The sequence below is a fragment of the Chiroxiphia lanceolata genome, chromosome 24, assembly GCF_009829145.1.
Source record: "Chiroxiphia lanceolata isolate bChiLan1 chromosome 24, bChiLan1.pri, whole genome shotgun sequence".
NCBI lineage: Eukaryota > Metazoa > Chordata > Aves > Passeriformes > Pipridae > Chiroxiphia > Chiroxiphia lanceolata.
In genome coordinates, this window is record NC_045660.1 from 2,224,195 (window position 1) to 2,242,922 (window position 18,728).

Consider the following 18,728-nt stretch of genomic DNA (forward strand, 5'->3'; position numbering starts at 1 on the left):
CAGAAAAATGAGGGGACTGAACCTTTCTCCAGAAAAATGTGGGGATTGAACCTTTTCTCCAGAAAAATGTGGGGATTAAACCTTTAATCCAGAGAAAAAACCCAAGGTGATTGAACCTTTTATCCAGAAAAATGAGGGGATTGAACCTTTTCTCCAGAAAAATGTGGGGGTTGAACCTTTTCTCCAGAAAAATGGGGGCATCAAACCTTTCCCTCCCGTTCCTAAGGAAGGGCTGGAATGGGAAGGAGGTTGTCCAGGACTTTTCCTCCTGGAGATTTCATTTCAGTGGTGGAAAAACATCCCCAAGACAGTTTGTTCTCTTGAGCAGGATCCAGGTGCCATATTTACATTTTGTCTGAAATTAATTCAGTCACATCTTTCAAATGCAAATAACTGGGAGAGAAATAACTGAAATAACTCTGGATCATTGAGGAAAGTGTGTGTATATATATATATATATACACATATATATATTTATTTTGTTTTCTTAACAAAAAAATGCAGGCAATTGCTTGTGTTAAAGAGCATCAAAAGCATTAAAATCATAGGTTAGCAGGACATGGAAATATTCTTTCTTCTCACCTTTAATAAATGTTAAGCACTGACATTGACCAAAGCCATTAATTCTGTTATTAAAAGCCTGTGTTTACCCTCATTTTGATTTTTCCTGGTTAGTTCCTCATTAAAAAAAATGTGCTGAAGACAGGGAGAATCAAACACCAGCTGAGTGTTTGCAAAACAGGACAAAAATAGGGCAGAATCTGCTTATTAGAGATTTCTGCTAAACCCTGCACAGGGAGGTATCAGTTGTGTGCACTTGGATCTTCCTGGGATTCCTGCAGGAACAATGGGAACAACAGGAATGTGTGTTTGCCTTTCACTTCCATGGGATGTCTCATGATATTCAATAAATACTCAGCAGGAGCTTGAAAAGGGAATATACATTATAAATATATATATATGTTATATATATTATATAAATTATTATATTATATGCATTTAAAATATATTATCTATATTATATTCTATATATTATTATATTCTATATGTTATTATATTCTATATGTTATTATATTCTATATGTTACATAAACTCTGTATATGCTATACATATGTATTTTATAAATATATGCTATACATATATGTATTTTATATCTGTATTCAGCAGAGCTTTGGGAAGGAAACCATCACTTGTGTGCACTTGGGTCTTCCCACTGGAGCTCACCTGGGATTCCTGGAGGAACAGGAACAGCAGGAATGTGTGTTTTCTTTTCACTTGGATGTGAAGTTCCATGATTTTCACATATATCCTCAGCTGTCATAGATATATATTTATATATTCTATATATTTTTATTCAGCAGAGCTCTGGGAAAGAAACCCTCTGGTGTTTTCCCGTTGTTTGGAAACGGAGGCAGAGGAAAGGGACAAAAGCTGCTCCCAACTGTCAGGGAGCATCACTGGTTCTCCTCTGCCTCCCTAAAGAAGGATCAATTTAACTCCACCCTCCCCAAAATATCCCAAAGCCCAGCAGGTTGTTCTGCCTGGCTGAACAACCTGGATTTCCACCTGGAAATCCTGGCAGGGAACCAAATCCCGACACTGGATCGTTCCTGGGAGCAGCTGCCTTGTACCTGCCAGCTTCAGAGACCTCCTGGGGCACAGCAAATTCCTTGTTCCTGGGAATTCCTGGAGCATCTGGCACAGGGACAGACGTGTCCTTTCCTTGTTCCTGGGAATTCCTGGAGCATCTGGCACAGGGACAGACGTGTCCTGCCCTGCAGTGACAGGGAAATGGGACAGCAAATATGTTCTGCTGGCTGGGGGTGGTGGCACGGGAGAAAAGGGGGAAAAGGACACTGGGTTTGGCTCCTGGAATTCCTTAGGGCTGCAAATCAGGATTCCACAGGCCTGGAATGGTGGCAGCAGAGCTTAGGTTTGATCAGCCCAGGGGCAGAGGGGGCTCTGGGGGGTTGTTCTTGGGTGCCCCACATGGGTTTGAACCCCTTGTGCTCCTTTGGGTGCTGGGATGGGTGTCTGCTCCAAGCACAACCTTGGGGTGTCCTCCTGGGAATCCAGGTGCTTGGGCTCACTCCAGGGATGTGCCAATGGAAATCCAGGTGCTTGGGCTCACTCCAGGGATGTTCCAGTGGAAATCCAGGTGCTTGTGCTCACACTCTGGATATCCTCCTGGAAATCCAGCTGCTTGGGCTCCCAGCAGGGATGTCCCAATGGAAATCCAGGTGCTTGGGCTCACTCCAGGGATGTGCCAATGGAAATCCAGGTCTTTGGGCTCCCAGCAGGGATGTCCTCCTGGAAATCCAGGTGCTTGGGCTCACTCCAGGGATGTGCCAATGGAAATCCAGGTGCTTGGGCTCCCAGCAGGGATGTCCTCCTGGAAATCCAGGTGCTTGGGCTCACTCCAGGGATGTGCCAATGGAAATCCAAGTGCTTGGGCTCCCAGCAGGGATGTCCTCCTGGAAATCCAGGTCTTTGGGCTCCCAGCAGGGATGTCCCAATGGAAATCCAAGTGCTTGGGCTCCCAGCAGGGATGTGCCAATGGAAATCCAGGTGCTTGGGCTCACTCCAGGGATGTCCCAGTGGAAATCCAGGTGCTTGGGCATGGAATAATCCATTGGTTGTGTCCTGGAGGGGTCAGAATTTGAAAAAGAAAACTCTGTTTATTCAGGGAGAGCAGGAAAAGCTGTTTCATCACATTGAAGTTCTTCTCCTGTTTTCTTTTCTGAACCAAACCAATGAGTAAAAATCAAATTGGCAAATGTTTCTTATCAGCTATTGGTGATTTTCATTGACAAATAAATTCATCTCATGAACTGATTTTCAAGTTTTTTTGGGAATCCTGCCTTGCCTGTTGCTTCTGCCCTTATGGTCAAGGGCAGCCACACGAACGTGCCCTGACTTTCAGGTTTAGGGTAACAGGTTTTTAATGTCACCACAGCCCAAGGTGAAACCAAAGCCTTTAATTTTTCTTGGATCAGGGCTAGAAAGGCAAACAGGAGTCCTGCCAGGGATTTCATGATTTCACTCTGGACCTGAATTCCACAGGGAGTCGCCCACCAGACAACCCTCACTGGTTTTTAATACCCTAAAAGAAGCCCTGTGAGTGTAGGATTATCCTTATAAATCGAGTTTTTTGTGGGAGAGGTTGGCAAACCCAGAGCTTTGGCTCCTTCAGCCCTGCAGGTTCACCACAGTGGTCAAACAGATGAACCTTTAAACAAGTAATTTAAATAGATTTTTTTTAAAAAATCAAGGTAATTGAGTCAGTAGACAAGAAATAAACATTTTGGTGAGGCCACAGGCTCAGTGATGTCCCTGTTGGGTCTGCCCTGGACTGGAAATATGTGATAGGAACATGGTCCTTCCCCCTCATTTAAATCAGGGGCAAATTGATGCTTGGCCTTGTCTTTAGGTGATAAATGTGACCCCATTTGAGTTCCACCAAGTGAAGGGCTGTCTCCAGCATCACCAGGAAAATCGTGATGTCAGGGAATTCCTCTGGATCAGCAGAGAGAAGAAACTCCCCCAAACCGTTTCCTGCATTTTGGGAGGTGGTGGGAGACACACTGAAACATCAGCCTGGTATAAACCAACGGGTTTGGGTGGTGGGAGACACACCACAAACACGAGCCTGGAATAAAGCAGGATTTGGGATAATTTTAGGGGGATAAAAAGTGCCTTAGAGGGCAGAGCAAGGGCGCAGGGCTGTCCCTGATGGTGGCACAGGGACAGCCTGGCTGCCATCCGAGCACCATCCTGCCCTCTGTGTCACATCTCCCATCCCTGTGTAGACACCTGAGCACCTGGAGTGGCCCCAACACCTCCTTCCCAGCCCCTGACCTTTACTGGGAATTCAGAAATGTGGCCACCTCTATTTCTGAGCCTTCGGAGACAAATTCCGGCCACTCCCTGACGTGCAGGAGGACGACTGGAGATCCAGACCATGCACCTGGGATCTCACAGGGTTCTCCTGGCCCACCCAACCAGGATAACCACGGGCTGAGACTGGCTTTGACTTCAGGACCTCCAAAAGCTGGACCTGGGCTTTGTATTTTCCTCTTTTCCTTCATCACCTCCTTATTTCTGCTTTCTGAGGAGACCCAGCTCAGCAGCGGGGTTGGACCCCAGGCTGTTGCAACCCAGAAACCTGCAGGAAGAAGTGAGATCTGTTGATCTGTTGATTTCTCTCTACCATCTTTTCCACAGATAAAAGAACAGGAAGCCACATGGTCACAAGAGAGAGTCTTTTCTCTGCTGAAGAACTCGCTTAAAACTCCCTCAGAATTTCAACTTCGTGCAGCAGGAGAGGTTCTGACTCCTCCACTCCACTCCAGCTGCTCACAGGGGGAGCTGAGGTGAGGAGTTCTCGATCCTGCTGGGAGGGATTTGACCCAAAGAAACACAGCCCAGTCCAGAGGTGGGAAGGAAAAAGGACTGGGAGGGGAGCCAGGAGCTTTACAGCACTGGAAGTGGGTGTTCTCCTTGTGCTGGGCTGTGTGTCCTTGGAACCTGCAAATAATAATAATAATAATAATAGTAATAATAGTAATAAAAATAATAATAAAGTTTTTTCTGCTCCAAGGAGGACAGGCAGGGCTGTTTCTCTTTCTGCTGGATTTAAATACAAAAAAAAAAAAAGGCACAACGTTGAAAGGCTAAAGACCTTTAAACCTGCAAAACTCACAGGGAATGTATCTCCTTTGTGGTGGTGATGTGGAATTCTGAAATCGGTGTGTTGTAGCTATTTCTGATGGTGATGTTGGGAGGAACACCAGTTTTTTAGTGAGATAGGCCAAAATCTTTTCAAGGATAATTTATATTTTGTGTGCCCAGGATGTGATACCTCCCTTAGAGTAACCCCCCCCCTTTTAGGTTAAAGGAGGTGAGATGAATCCCATAACTATCATGTCTTAATGGGATCCTCTGGGATCAGGAGATGAGTCTCTGTGAGCTCATTAGGGCTGTTTCTCCCTTTTCCAGTGTCATTGCAGGAGCTTCGACTTCTGCCCACATTTTGTGCTTATAAAACTCTTTTCAGTTTGGGATCATTTGAGAGTGTGTGGCCTGTCAGCCTTTACATCAGATTTACTCCACTGACTCCAAAGCCCAATCAGGCACCCTGCTAATTGCTTAATGACTCTGAGAGAGTTCAAGTCTGTGGGCCCTTCTGCTGTCAGGGCTAATTAGGAAGGGATTGGACTTTCTCAGCTCTGAGAAGCTGGAGCTTTCCAAACCTGAGCTGTGTTGCAACGTTACGTGTAACCATCTAAATTTAACCACTGCTGAGGGGGGTGCAGAGACAAGAACAGGCAGCTGGCAACCTAGAAATGCTAAAATCCAGGAATTCTGAGGGAATTTGATGTGGTGGTGATGTAAGTCTGGATCTTTGGGAAAAAAAACAACCAACAAACAACTGAAAACCCACATTGCTTCAAATACAGATTTTCATCTTCCAAAAGGATCTTTAAGAACCTTTTTCCCACATTCAGGTGTGGATATGGATATTCAGGAACCTCTTTCCCACATTTGGGTGTGGATATGGATCTTCAGGAACCTTTTTCCCACATTCAGGTGTGGATATGGATCTTCAGGAACCTTTTTCCCACAATCAGGTGTGGATATGGATCTTCAGGAACCTTTTTCCCACATTTGAGTGTGGGTATGGATCTTCAGGAACCTTTTTCCCATATTCAGGTGTGGATATGGATCTTCAGGAACTTTTTTCCCACATTTGAGTGTGGATATGGATATTCAGGAACCTCTTTCCCACATTTGGGTGTGGATATGGATCTTCAGGAACCTTTTTCCCACATTCAGGTGTGGATATGGATCTTCAGGAACGTTTTTCCCACATTTGGGTGTGGATATGGATATTCAGGAACCTTTTTCCCACATTCAGGTGTGGATATGGATCTTCAGGAACGTTTTTCCCACATTTGGGTGTGGATATGGATCTTCAGGAACCTTTTTCCCACATTCAGGTGTGGATATGGATATTCAGGAACCTCTTTCCCACATTTGGGTGTGGATATGGATCTTCAGGAACGTTTTTCCCACATTCAGGGGTGGATATGGCCTTCCAAGCCAACGTGGAGGAAAGCTTGGTCTAGATCTGAGCTTTAATCCTCTGCCCTGGCAGTGGCTGCACGTGGGTGCTCGGGGTTTTTTCAACCCTCAGCTCACAACCCTGAGGTGTGAGGGCGAGGGTTGGAGCTGAAACACATCCCAACAAGTCCCAAAATATTCCTGTGAGCTCATGGGAAGAGAAACCATCGAGTCACTCACGCTGTGGGTTATTTCTGAGAGCAGAACTAACACACAGACCGAGGGTTTTAAATACCCCTGTGTCGTGTTCCTCCTTTCCAGTGGAGTGAAATCGAGGGGAACGGGCTAAAAAAAAAGGCTCTGTGTGAGGATAGTTGATGGGAAGTGCATTGAAATGCTCTTTTCCATGATAATCCAAATGAATTTCATGTTGGTTGAGCGTTTTGTGCAAAGCCACGAGTTCATGGAGCAACTTCAAGTCCCTTCTCAGATCCACTCTGGGCACAGCAGGGGTTCATCATCCCAGGTCATGGAGCATCCAAGGACATTTGAACTGGGGAAGGGCATCTCCAGGGATGCTGGGTGGCTCCACATTGGAGTGGGAGGAGGTTTGTCTCCCTTGCTTCAGCCACACATCTCCCTTGGAAAGCAAGAACAAGTGTCCCTGTCCCTGATGAGCCAAACTCAGCTTCCTGGGAAAGAGCAGGAGAACACAACAGGGCATTTTCCCACATCCAGCCATTTCCATGAGGGGGTTTTCCTCACCTGATATAGTTTTTTTAATGTGTTTAATACCCATGGATTTCTTCTCTTCTCTGAACTTGTCCATCCTTCCCTACAAACGCCTGGCATCCCGTGGCAGGAGTTTAACATCCAAGGATATTCTTCTGTGGGAAGGAGCCTCTCCTTTGCTTTGCTTCAGCTCTACCTTCTTCTCCCTGGATTTGGTGACCTCTGGCTCTCGTTTTGGCACTGAATGACCAATCCCTTTATACTTTTTCCATGCTTTTCCTGCCTCCTTCCTGGGCAGCACAACAGATGTTGGGGCTCTGGTGTGTGACAATGATGTGCTTGAGGCCCCTCCGTGGGCAACACCAGATCATTCTGGGAGGGTTTAGGGATCAGATCACCTCAGATTCAGGGTTGGAAGAGTGCCTGAGCCAGTCAATAATGGACATTTGTGGAGGAAGGAGCAGCAGGAATGTGTTCCTTGCACACAGGCAGGTGTGAGGAGGTGTTAATTCTTACTGTAAACAGGATTATTATGATACAAGATGTCCAAAAGCCCCTTCCAGGCAAACACAGACACAGATACAAATTCCCCTTTGTGTGGCTGTGGCTTGGTTTTCCAAAATCTCTTCCCCATGCACGTAGGGAGCCCATCCCCCAGGAGAGGCGTGTTCCTGGAGCAGGGTTTGCATTTCTAGGACATTTTCCTGGTCCCACAAATCCCTCTTGGAGCACAGATGTGACCTGTTGGGATCTGGTGTCAGAGGCATTGGTCCCACTGAGGGAAAACAGACATCCCCTCTCTGAAGTTCCATTCATCCCTCTCCAAAGGTTGGGAATGTGCAGGGAGATTTGAGGGAAGGGCTGTTGTTTTTTCTTTGAGGCTGTTGATAAACACTGGCAGCCACTCCAGGGTTGGAGCCAGCACCTATGGATGTTGGGGCACCAAACCTTTGGGATTTGGAGGTAAAGATCTATGGGGAAGCACAACACCATTTGTCAGGTGCTGGAAAAGCCAGAGTGACTCCCACCCATATTATGGAAAAGGGCAGGAATCCCAGGTCAAGGCAACATGGGAATGTCTGGGAGACTTCAAGGTTGACTGTAGGTGATGTGCAGTCATCACCCCCAAGGATCGTGGAGTCCAACCCTCAGCCCTGCACAGGCCCAGCCCCAAGAGTCACCCCCTGTGCCCCAGAGGATCAGCCAAACCCTCCTGCAGCTCTGGCAGCCTCGGGGCTGTGCCCACTGCCCTGGGGAGCCTGGGCAGTGCCCAACCAGCCTCTGGGGGAAGAACCTTTGCCTGAGATCCAACCTGAGCCTGCCCTGACACAGCTCCAGCCGTTCCCTGGCTGCTGTCCCTGGTCCCCCAGAGCAGAGCTCAGTCCCTGCCCCTCCTCTGCCCCTGCCCAGGAATTGGAACTGCACTGAGGTCTCCCCTCAGTCTCCTCTGCTCCAGCTGAACACCCCAAGTGCCCTCAGTGTCCTCCCACGCCTTCAAATCCAGGCCCTTCCCCATCTCTTTGCCCTCCTTTGGACACTCTCCGATGGCTTCAGATCTTCCTTCATATTGTGGTGCCCAAAACTGCCCTGGACCTGCTCCAGCCGTGCCCAGAGATGGGTCCAGCCTCGCAGAGCTGCACATTCCAGCCTGTAGGATGAGACCAGATGCAGAGTTATTCCACAGAGGGGAGTCTGGGGTGATTTTGGAGCCTGCCAACATCAAGCAGCCACGTGCTCACAGGTGCCACGGGTGCCACTCATTGTAGGTGCCCAGGGGTCAGCAGGAGCCCACCTTGAGGATCTCAAGCTTTGGTGATGGTACACATGGACATGGCAGATGAGGATCAGCTCTAGTCCATCCTTGTCCTCTCTTTGGAAAGTGGGAATACCAACATTCAAGGTGGGCTTCAGGCCACAGCCAGAGCCTGGGACAGCAGAGCTGGGCTCCCCATTCAGACTAAACACCAGCCTGGAGCCAGAAAGGTGAAGCTTGGTTTGTGTCATTATAATACCTGAGAGCCTCCACCCCAGGAATATCCTTCTGTCTGGCACCAAAGTTGTCAGTCTGGTGAGTTTAATCATAAAACTGATGTGTTAAAGCTCTGTGTAATTTACAGCTTGGCCACATCTTCCATCTGAGGATGATCCCTCAGTTCTTGCCCAACACTTAAAGCTTTCTCTCTAACAACAGTCTCCATTTTGTCTCTCTGTTCCATTCTCCTTGTTTACCTGTCTAACTATCTATATTTCTATATATTATCCTTTTCTGTATTTAATGCTCAGCAGAGAAAAGAAAAAAAGGAGAGAATTCAAAATGGACAGATTTTTTCACACTAATTCCATCCCTGTTATACACTAAGTCTGTATCCTGTGAGAGCACTCAATTCACAGAGTTATTTTTTTTAATCCTAGTGATTTTGAAAACAAAATTATGGGGTGTTACAAGGCAGTTCTACTGTGCTCCAAAGGACCAAGCCAACCCTGAAGTCTCCTTTTGACCACAGTGGGCTCACGAAAAGCACAGAAGGAACTCAAAATACATCTAAAATACATCATATTTTAAACATCCCTGAGTACCCTGGACATGAATTGCAGACAATCCCCACATGGCATCCCAGGAGATGATATCCCTGAGCAACCTGGGATAGTGGAAGGTGTCCCTCCCCATGGCAGGGGAATGGAACGAGATGAGCTTTAAGGTTCCTTCCAACTCAAACTATTCCTTGATTCCCTGTAATAATCAAACCACTGCTCCCCAGAAAAGGGTGTCAGGACCGTTGTGAATTTGGCTGTTTCAAGTTCCAGCACAAACAAAAGCAGAATATTCTGTTTTTGTGTGCCCAGAGCCCTGTTTGGCTCAGTGGGGTCAATGGCAGTGGAACAAGTCGTGATCTGAGCCAAAGTGGGCGAGATCAAAACTAAAAACCAAGGCAAACCCCAACCCTGGAGTCAGCTCAGGACCACCTCCCCCATTTGTGGTGGTGTTCAGCCCACAGACAAACTGCTGTAAACCCCTTTTCAGGCAGTGACACGTCCGTGCACACAGCTCACTCTGCTGTTTTCCTGCCTTTGTTGCTCTCTGGGAATGCGAGGTGGATTTCCAGCCAGAGCTCCAGGAGTAATAAAAGCTCTGGGAATGCGAGGTGGATTTCCAGCCAGAGCTCCAGGAGTAATAAAAGCTGTGAGAATCCACAGAGAGGCCAAGAGAAGGTTTCAGAACCTCATTACTTCAAGCCCCGGCTGCACAGCCAAGGTTCTCACCTCACCTGCTTGCAAAACAGAGTTTAGGCCTGAAAAATTGTAAATTAAGGGCTTTGCTGGTCTCTCTAGGGCATTTCTCCCAAGTTTTTCCCAGCATGGGAGCGTTGCAAGCCCGTGGGAGGCCAAGGACATGGGGGTGGCAGAAGGAAATGTGGGGGGGAGAACCCCAGGAACTGTGCAGGTTGCTGGGAATGTGGGCATGGCTTCTCTCCCACCCTGTCAAAGGCACTGGTTGGGAGCCCCAAAAGTGGTCTAGGTGTGGAACTGGAGCTACTCTTCCTAGTAGGCCTCAGAATTAGGGCACAAAAAGTTTTCCTGGCTGGATATGCCTGTTTTGGGAGCACCTGAATTTCTGTAACTCACTTTCAGACTCCAGTGAGACCCAGAGAAAGCAATGAGTGCTGGGAAGAACAATTTAGGCAGGGCCTAAATTGAAGATTCCTGCAAAAGGAACCAGGAAAACAGCCTGGAAATGCACGAGGGAAGAGCCCTTGGGGGAAATATCTATAGAGCTTTGATTTCTCTGTGAGTAAACGGGAAAATCTTTTAGCAGAAAATGGAACAAAGGAGAAAAGCTCGCAGAGTTGGTGACCACAGCACCAAAGATTTTTGGGACAGGGATGGAGATGACACAGATTCTGGGATCAGGGATTGATATCCAAGGGTGGGTGACAGGGAGGACTGCAAACCTTCCCAAAAATGCCTCTTTAACATCTTTGCTTCTGTCCAGAGGTGGAACAACCCCACAAACACACACCTGCCTTTGCTGTTGTTTCCAAGGCTGAGAACCTGAGGGAGCCCAGGCAATGCCACCTGGACCAGGGCAAAATGGGCACAAAGATCACGTTTTCCCTATTCCCTCCCGCTCTGGTGTGACTTTCCACCTGTGTTTTAAATCAGGATAAATCCTTACTCGTGTCATGTCCAGTTGACAGAAAGTTCCAGCATCGTGGGCTGTGTTACAAGAGCTTCAAGAACTTCTACAAACCCAGGAAAAAAAAAAAAAGGAATCCAAATATAGAGTGACCAAATGTTTCCTTCAGGTTCCCAGCTCCCTCCGGGCCACAGTTCCTCATCAGTCCTGTTTCTCATCCCAGCTCCAGGAACAAGGTGACCTTGGCAGTTGGATTCCACTCCTAAAATTTCATTCAACTCCCTCCGTGGTATTCTGTGCCAGAAATGCCTCACCTGGTTTTGCTGCACACGAATCTCCCACTGGGAATCCAGGCCTGTTCTCTTCAATTAAATCAAAACTTCCCAGGCTTTGTTCCTCATCTGCCCCTCATGGTTTTCTTCCCCTTTGGCAAGGTCAGGCTGTACAAAGCTGGAGCTTTGCTCTGCTCTTCCCTGCAGCTATTCCCTTTGGCACATCCCTCCTGTCCACTGGGCATTTCCCATTTTCCAAGGAACCTTCTGAGGCCCCATTTTTTAGTCCTACCGGCTCCCATCATTCCTTTGGCGCTTGGAGTTTGGGGATTTGGCCATCTGGACTTTTTTAATCCCAAATTCTCAACATTCCCCTTTCCTGGCCGGGTATTTGTCACAATTTCCCAGATTTCTGCCTCGAGAAAACAATCCCAGTTTTCCTTTTTCAGGTCCCATCTTCTGTTCACGGAGAATTTATGTCACTTAAGACCTGCAGTTCCATGTTGTGGAATATTTGGGAACAGGCAGTGTGACCCATATACAAAGACATTTAGGGAATATAAAACTGGGACACACGAGGAGAGAGGGGTCTTGTTGCCCTGAAACCTTGTTCTTAGCAGGCCAAAACTTTGGTGACCTTGAGACAGAGATCTGGAACCTTCTCCTTCAACACAGGTGGTGATAAAGGGGCAGAAACTCTTCACTGCAACTGGGCTGGTGTTATCAGATCATTTTAATGAGCTCATCAGATCATTTTAATGATCTCTACTTCAATTAATAACCAGTCTTCCAGAAGGGATGTATCCTTGAGTCACCTGGAGGGATTTAGGGTGCAGATGGCACCGGGGGACGTGGTTTATTGGTGACCACGGTGGTGCTGCTGCTTGATGGTTGAACTTGGGGATCTCAGAGGTTTCCTCCAACTTTAACAATTCTGAGATTAGGGTGGGTTTTTTTTTTTCACTCTCTAATCATCCATTTCAGCAACAAACCCAACAGGAAGGCCTGGACTCAGGCAGCCTTCTGGAGCTGCTATTTCTGGAGCAGCTGCCAGTTGGGTTTCCAAGCAGAAAAAAGCCCTTTGGTGCCCCTTTGGCGGAGAGTTGTGACTTCCTCGGGTATTTTTAACCCTGTTCCATTTAAACAAACACATTTCCACATGGAGGGATGGGAAGGATTAACTGATTAGAATCTCCTGAATAGTCATGAAAGCTAAATCCAGCCCCAGCAGCTCCTCAGAGTGCAAATTGCATGAATATATATGAAGTGACTGATTTAAACCCAGCCTTTATTGCTGTTCCTTTCAGTTTTGTTTCACAAAGAGAAAGAAGTGGAGTTTTAAGGTGAAAATCTCTTCTCTTCTGCTGCCATAAATCAAGATGGTTAATTCAAAAAAAAAAACAAAACCAAAATGTCAGTCAGACCCTTGGGTTGTGACTCACCTGGATTCTGCTGCAAAGCATGAAAGGAAGAGTGAGGATAAAAGGGATTTTTTTCATGAAATAAAGAATAAAGACCCAGAAATTTAAGAACCAGAATATTAGAATTGCTCAGTGATAACTATAAAAACACAGGGCTCTGCTTCAGGGGGGAATTGGGCAACGTTGGGAAATGAAAACCTGTTTGTGTCCCTTCAAACATTCCGGGCTCTTTTCCAAGTGCAGGAAAAGGCAAAGCAGCCGGAGTGGAGTGGAAAAGCTTTTGTTTGGAGATGAATCCGGTGCCTGATCCTGACAAAACCCGAGTGAGATGAGTCATGTGGGGTGTGATCAGAGCCCGAAGGGCAGGAGCCGCTTTCACCTCTCAGCTCACTGAGTTATTTCATTCTTTTTTTAAGATGTGTCATTGTCTGAGTGGAGGGAGAAATGATGCCCTTGATTACTTCACAAACGAGAATCCTGGATCCCTCCTCCTTTGGGAATTACTCCCTTTGGGAAGTCTGCTTTGGGAATTACTCCCTCTGATGGTGCAAGTGAGGATTTCTTGCAAAGAGCCCCGTTTTGCTGCAGTTTGGGGGTGGAAATGGCCCCAAAATCCCATTTTCCTGCACGATGTGCCACGGCCCCACGGCCCACATCTCCTCCTGCCCTGCCCTTCCCACTCCCAAAATCTGCACAAACATCTGCCTGGGATCCTGCCAGAACCACCAGACACGTTTTCCAGAGGGAGAATCCACAGGGAATGAAATCTGGGCCCTGAGAGGGGAAATGGGAGCAAGGACCAAACCTCCTCCTTGCCACAGTTATCTGGAAAATTTGAAAGGGCATTAATTTTTCCACTAGAGAAATTACTGTGGTTGATGTGGCCTGTGGTGGGAATATATATATATACACCCACAAACATATATATTTATATATATTTTTATATATTTATATATTTTTATATATTTATATATATTTATATATATTTATATATATTTATATAAAATTTTATATATTTATATATATTTTTATATATATTTATATTTTTATATATTTATATATTCATATATTTATATATTTACATATTTTATATATTGATAGAATATATTTATACATAAAATATATCCAATGACATATAGGAATATATAATGATATATTATACATATAATTGTATGTAAATAAATGGGCATATATTTTTATATATTATATATTTTTATATACATATATAGTTATATTTTATATATATAAATATATTTTTATATTTATATGTGTATTTATGTGTATTTATATATTTATGTGAACATCTTTAAAGAGCACCTTGAACAGGGGCCTGAGAAAGGGGACACAGCAAAAGGGAGGAACACCCCTTAATTCTTTGGTCTCATGACACATATCCAAGGAAATATGGTCCAAATATGTGGAAATTCCCTGTTTTAGACAGGGAAATCAGGGTGGAGCTGAGATTTCCCAGGAAAAGCTTCCTTGGGAAAACACCTGTTGGGTGGGATTCAAGGTTTTTGACAGAATGGGTCAGATTTGATCACCTTTATTTCAGCTGTAAAAATAAAAACCAACTTTCTGAACCAAGAGATAAATAAAGATATCCAGCTTCACCTTGTGTTTGTATGTATATATATTTTTTTATATATAAATATATGTATGTATGTGTAGACCTAAATATTTGCCTGACACGTGTTTCTCAAAATTTTAACTGTAAAATTTCAGTTTTAAAATTTTAATTCAAAAGTTTAGACATGTTTTCTTGGATTTTTTTTTTTTTTTAGTTCCATCCTAGCCCAGGATTACCATTCTTCCATTTATTGACAGAAAAAAAAAAAAAAAAAAACCAGAAAAAAATAATTCTTCCTAACTCTAGCAATGGATTTTCCCTCTTTTTTTAGCAGAAGTGTAGCAGGAGCAATGTCAGGGTGTCAGAAACAGGCAGAAGAAGTCACAGAAACAGATTTACTGGGATGTTCTCTTTGGGAATTCTCTCTGGCCTTGAATTGCTGTGGAAAAGAGACCAATATTCCATAGTTTGACCTCTCTAGTCCCACCCAGGCACTGTCAGGGACAGACTCTGGGATGCTCTTGCACGGAAATTTGGCAGTGGAATTGAAAAATAATAATAATAATTTCATCACCTCACGGAATTTTCATGGCAAAGATCTCTGCAAAAAGGTCTGAAATTGGGAAACAGGAGGAGAGATGGAACTAAACCTTCCTCATCCACCCAGAGCCCTGAGAAATTAAGAAGTTTTTGAGGTGGCCCAGGGTGAAAGTCCCCAGTGGCTTCTGGATCGGGGAGGGGCAGAACCATAAAATATCCCGATCCATAAGATTTTCTCAACTGTCCCCACTCGAAACATTTCTCTCCCTTTTCTGCTGGAGAAGAAATATCCAGGTATTGGTCTGGGAGTGAAGGGGAGGAAAAAAAAAGAGAAAATAAAGGAATGAACAGCCTTGAAAGCCACCACATAAACCTGTCGTAGAGGGGGGTCTGTGAGGGGATGGAGCCCAGGAGCTGGATCAGTTTTGGAGGATGAAGAATTCCTGGGCAGGATGCCCTGAAGTCCCATGACAGTTCTCAGCACAAGGCCAGGGTCTGTGCACCCAACTGGGGGGGAAAATCAAGTTGTTTTTCAAGAGGTGTGCAGTGGGATTGAAGGCATTCCAGCATTCCTGGTGTGGAACAGATCCGAGGTTTGTGCAGTTGTAGTGAAAGGAGCTGAGAGGGACAGATATTCCTGAGTCAGGGAATAGAGCCACAGGGTTGTTAAGGCTGGAAAAGACCTCCAAGATCAGCAAGTCTTTGACTGAATCCCACCATTCCCACTAAACATATTGCAAAGTGCCACATCTACTGGTTTGTTATCACAGGATCCCAAAATATGCTGAGCTGGGAGGGACCCCCAAGGACCATGGAGTCCAACCCTCAGCCCTGCACAGGCCCAGCCCCAAGAGTCACCCCCTGTGCCCCAGAGGAGCAGCCAAAGACTCCTGGAGCTCTGGCAGCCTTGGGGCTGTGCCCACTGCCCTGGGGAGCCTGGGCAGTGCCCAACCAGCCTCTGGGGGAAGAACCTTTGCCTGAGATCCACCCTGAGCCTGCCCTGACACAGCTCCAGCCGTTCCCTGGCTGCTGTCCCTGGTCCCCACAGAGAAGAGATCTGAAAGTCTCATCCATCCTTTCCAAAAGTAGAGAAACCTGGATAGAGGGTGACCAGGCCCAGCCCTTGCAGGATGGGTGGAAGCCACCAAACTAAACTGATTTTTTGAGCATTATTTGAGATAAAAGTAGAGCAAATGAGACAACAACACCACGAGCTGTTTTTTCCAGTTAAATCTTCGATTTCCTCGATTTCAAAGAGAGAAAAGCCTCTTTCCTCACTCACACGTGGCAGGTTGTTCACCCACACCGTGTCTGCTCTCAGGGGCCTCACTGGGGGATGTGTGACACCAGCAGCACCTTGGCAGCACCTCCAGGCACGATGTGTGCTGGTAGTTAATGGGAATCTGCCCCTCAGATGCTCTGATTCTCATTTACAGCACAAAGTGTGTTCACAGCATCCTTCAAACCCTCCACGGGAAGATGATGAAGGGTCTGGAGGGGCCACAGGAGGAGCAGCTGAGGGCACTTGGTGTGTTCAGCTGGAGCAGAGGAGACTGAGGGGAGACCTCAGTGCAGTTCCAATTCCTGGGCAGGAGCAGAGGAGGGGCAGGGACTGAGCTCTGCTCTGGGGGGACCTTTTCCTGAGATCCAACCCGACCTTCCCCTGACACAACTCCAGGCCATTCCCTGGGGGCCTGTCCCTGGCCCCTGAGAGCAGACACGGTGTGGGTGAACAACCTGCCACGTGTGAGTGAGGAAAGAGGCTTTTCTCTTTTTGAAATCAAGGAAATCGAAGATTTAACAGAAAGAAACAGCTCGTGGTGTTGCTGTCTCATTTGCTCTACTTTTATCTCAAATAATGCTCAAAAAATCAGTTTGGTGGCTTCCACCCTGCAAGGGCTGGGCCTGGTCACCCTCTGTACAGGTGTGCAGAGCCTCCCTCCTCCCCCCTTTTGGAAAGGATGGATGAGACCTTCAGATCTTTTCTCTGGGGGAGCAGGGACAGCAGCCAGGGAACGGCTGGAGCTGTGTCAGGGCAGGCTCAGGTTGGATCTCAGGCAAAGGTTCTTCCCCCAGAGGCTGGTTGGGCACTGCCCAGGCTCCCCAGGGCAGTGGGCACAGCCCCAAGGCTGCCAGAGCTGCAGGAGGGTTTGGCTGATCCTCTGGGGCACAGGGGGGGACTCTTGGGGCTGGGCCTGTGCAGGGCTGAGGGTTGGACTGGATGGTCCTTGTTGGTCTCCCAGCTCAGGATATTCTGGGATTCTCTGAAATCTCCAAAGCTGGAAACACCACCCCCCTGCAGCCTCTCCTTCTCCAAGAACAGATGGATTGGGGGGAGCACAGGCACATGAAGCTGGTTGGTGCAGGAGTTTCTTTGCCTCACTCACCATTCCATGCTGCTGCTCCATGACTGGGAGCACATGGACAAAACCACCTCCCTCTCCCTCCAGCTTTAAATCCCCCTGTGAGTTCAGGCCGGTGCAATAAGCTCAGAATCATTTACTGGAGGGGACAGTGCCCAACCCAGGGGTGGGTTTGTTTTGGCTCCTGTGCCAGGTTCACCCTGCCCCGTGCATTCATCACAACCACCTGTGCTGCAGATCCAAGTTCTGAGCTGAAAATTGGCACCAGAGCTCAGGAATGACAGTGATCCTCCCCCTGCCTGCTTGTTGGAGATGTGAAATGAGTACCAGAGCAGGAGGGATCGAGCCAGACTGGGAGCTGACGGGGAACAGAAAGTCAGGAAGGAGCTGTGGTGCTGCTGACTGGGTTTTACCTTCCCAGCTAAAGAAACCTTGGAGTTAAAGCCCACCATCTAGATTTGGGGGGCAAATCCTGGAGTGGGGAGTGGTGTAAATGGAATTTAACTCCACCTCCTGTGTAAGGCTGGGCAGAATCTATATGGTTATAACATCAATACAGCCCCAGTTTGGTCCCAGACTCTTTCAATCACAGACTTGTGAAGTCTTTATTCAGCATTTCCACCCTTCCCCGTGCCCTGATGGAACTGGTTGTGAAATGAAGCATGTCTGGCACAGCTGGAGCACTAAATCATCCTCTGGTGCCTCACAGCAAAAATCCAGTGCCTTGAAAGCAGCCAAGATTCTGCTGGAAAACACAGACTGGAGCCTGTCCTTCACCTGCCACCTCCATCTCCCACCCTCACGACAGAGAAATTCCCTAAATCCCAGCCTAGGTCATGGTTTAGTTAATGGTGTTGTTCACAGAGAGGTATTTATTTAGATTAAGTCTTTCTAAAACAAAACTGACACCACCATCACCTTTAAACACAGAAAATCTTAATTGACCTCAGCAAACCATTTGCTAAATTCCTCAGCAGTGTATGTAGAATAAAAATAAGTATATTATGTCTGCTGGAACAAAAGGAAATTAATATAGTGGAGTAATGAAAGCAATTAATCTTGTATTATACCAGCTAGAAAATTTAGAGTGTGTGGAGAGGAGATAAAACACTATTTTAGCATCAAGTGTCCTTATAAGCCATTAGAGGAGGGAGGCTGGACCCGGGGTTTTGTGCCATATTTGTGGATTCTGGAAGTGATGCATTAGTTGGTGCTAATGTTGCTGCCAAGGTCGAGGGGATGTGATGGGATGTGAGGCAGGAGAATGAGGGCTCTGAGTGTATCACAGCAGGCTGCACAGGTAATAAATTAGTATGCAAATTGGGGAGTTTGAGGAGCTGAAAGGGCACATTTGGGGGGTGTGCTCTGAGAGCTGTTCTCCCAAGATAAGGTCACTGACAACCACCGTGGTCCCCTTGCTGCCAAATCAGCCCCTCACAGGAGTTACCCAAGATTTTACCTTGTGTCAGAATATTTTTGTGCTCCAGGGTGTGGCAGGGACTGAACTTGTGTCCTCTCTGCCCTTAATGCTTTTATTGCACAGGTCTGATTGTTTCCCTGGGGTTGTTAAGAAAAAGTGGTGTTTTTTTTAAGAAAACCCGGCCTGTTTTCTACCAGTCAAAACCAGAATAT